The sequence below is a fragment of the Octodon degus genome, unplaced genomic scaffold (genome assembly GCF_000260255.1).
Source record: "Octodon degus isolate 3935 unplaced genomic scaffold, OctDeg1.0 scaffold00031, whole genome shotgun sequence".
Lineage (NCBI taxonomy): Eukaryota > Metazoa > Chordata > Mammalia > Rodentia > Octodontidae > Octodon > Octodon degus.
The window spans coordinates 11,389,750-11,391,895 of NW_004524607.1; the positions used below are offsets into that span (position 1 = coordinate 11,389,750).

Here is a 2,146-nt window from a genome sequence, read left to right on the forward strand (position 1 = left end):
GGTGTATTTTGTGATTAATACACATGGCTTGGTGTTCTGAGTTGACAGAAATAACCTGAAAGAATATTTTGAAAGACAATAGTTTCAAGAGTATGACTTTGGTCAGGTACCACGAGCTGATATCCTAAAATTTACATTTGAATCCTAAGAGTTGTTGACCTGCCAACTCAAATAGAAAGGGTGACTGAAATGAAACTCCATACATACAGTAATGGCTGAGTGCCAGAGGAACTAGGTTGGTGGGTATCGGACTACAGGTAGAAAAGGCTGGGCCCCTTGGCAAGATACCTAAAGGCACATGGAGAAAGTGCTTAGATCATCTTTCAGTAGCTTATTTTCTCAAGGGTGCAAAAGTAAAGAAACCTTAAGTAGGGACCAGGGAGATGGCTCAGTAGACTAAGCGCTTGCCAAGGCCTGAGTTCAGTCCCTGGTTCTGCCTAAAAAAAAAAAGGAAACCTTAAGTAAATTAAAAAGTTTTTAAAAAAATACTTATTAGCAGTGTTTTTTTTTCAGATTTCACATTTGACAGTTAAGCTTCTATTCATGATTCCAGGCCCCGTCGGCTCTGCTCAGGGACACGCTCTGTCTCTGTGAGGAGCTCTGGAGTGTCAGAACAGAATGATTGGCCAGCTCAAGTGAAGTTGCTCCCTGTTCCTGCTGTAGAGCATAAAAACAGTTATTCTTGGTAATTTATTTTTAGCTTTTATGACCCATTTTAAGTAAAGTTTTAAAAAATAAGCTTATGCTAGCCTGTATATTGGGGAAGTTACACTACTTTCATTGAAATCACAGCTTTTCCTTAGACCTATGAATAAAGCAGGTGGGTAGGAGGTGACCAGTTATGGTGTCCTAAACTGTGTTGGAAATTTAAATTTTATTTAAAATTTATTTATTTGTGTGTGTGTGTGTGTGTGTGTGTGTGTGGCCAGCTCAGCCCACCAGGGAGCGGGGCTGGCTGGCATGTGGTGCTGGGGGATTGAACCTTGGTCCCTGTGCTTTGCTAAGCTTGTTCTAAGTAGGTGCTTTAGACCACTGAGCCATCTCACCAGCCCCATAAATTTTATTTAAAGGAAGTGGGAAGCATGAAGAGTTTTAATCCAGGAAGCTGTGTTTCATCCCAGAATGGTGTCTTACAGAACAGTAAGACCAGTGGTGGACTGGAGTTTTGTGAGGTCAGGGCTAGCAAGCCCTGTGGACACATGGACAGCCATGAGGCATAGGTTCAGGAGAGGAAGTGGGTAGGTGAGTATGGTGGATGTTGGGATTGCAACCAGAGGAGGAGAAGCCTAGGAAAAGTCAATAACAGAAGACTCAGTAGTCCAGAGAGATGGTGAGCTAGACAATCATTGGCATGTAGTGACAGGCCCCAAGAGTAAGTAAGATTGCCACTTGCCAAGAGACAGCAGAGATAGAGACTGAAGCTGGCAGACTGCCAGAGCAAGCATGGCACAGGCCTATGGATGTAGCCCCAGGGACCTGCATCAGCCGCCAGCATCCCATCTTCACACAGTGGCTGTGTCCGTCTGTCCTTCTTTTATTTTCAGCTGTTCATATTGCCAGTCTCTGCCTGGAAGCTCCTTGTCTTCTGTCTGGGTGGGCCTGGTCACCAGGCACTGCTCCTTCACCTAGAGGTAGAGGGATCATGGCCACACCTCCTTCCAGCAACACCTCACCTCAGGATCTTGCGTTGCTTTTGTTCTTAGCAATTTCACTGAACACACGATTTTCTAACATCCTCGCCATTCTGTGCACTTAGTTTTTTTCTTGTGGAAAATGTCTCACACTAAAATTAAAAGGGTATCAAGAAGCCTGTTTGTCTGCCTGAGTCTTCTTCCATTCTCCATGGGTTACTGTAAATAACCAAGATACCAGCATCACACCAAAACCCCAGTACAGTTATTTTATTTTATTTACTTAGTTTTGTTTTTTGAGACAGGGTCTCACTATATAGCCCAGACTGACTTCAGACTCACAGTGCTCCTTCTGTCTCAACCCTTCCAATTGCTAAGATCACAAATGTGTACCACCAAAGCCAGCCAGCCCTAGTAAATTTAAATGGGTTCCTAACACCTCATGTGCAGTCGTCCATTTTCTTCCAGATCATGACTTTGGTTTTTACAATCAGGTTTTTTTTTTTTTTTTTTTT

General features: G+C 43.3%; 1 protein-coding gene across 3 annotated transcripts in view; it reads left to right on the forward strand.

The window, feature by feature from the left end:
* The first annotated feature begins 541 nt into the window (after nucleotides 1-541).
* Sun1 (Sad1 and UNC84 domain containing 1) overlaps nucleotides 542-2,146 on the forward strand; it is a 38,646-nt gene continuing 37,041 nt past the window's right edge. For 2 of the 3 annotated variants that reach the window (XM_023713440.1, XM_004629676.2), the window contains exon 1: nucleotides 542-685. The gene's annotated coding sequence lies outside the window, so the exon portion shown is untranslated. The remainder of the gene's footprint in view (nucleotides 686-2,146) is intronic. The other variant, XM_023713439.1, reaches the window with a different exon arrangement.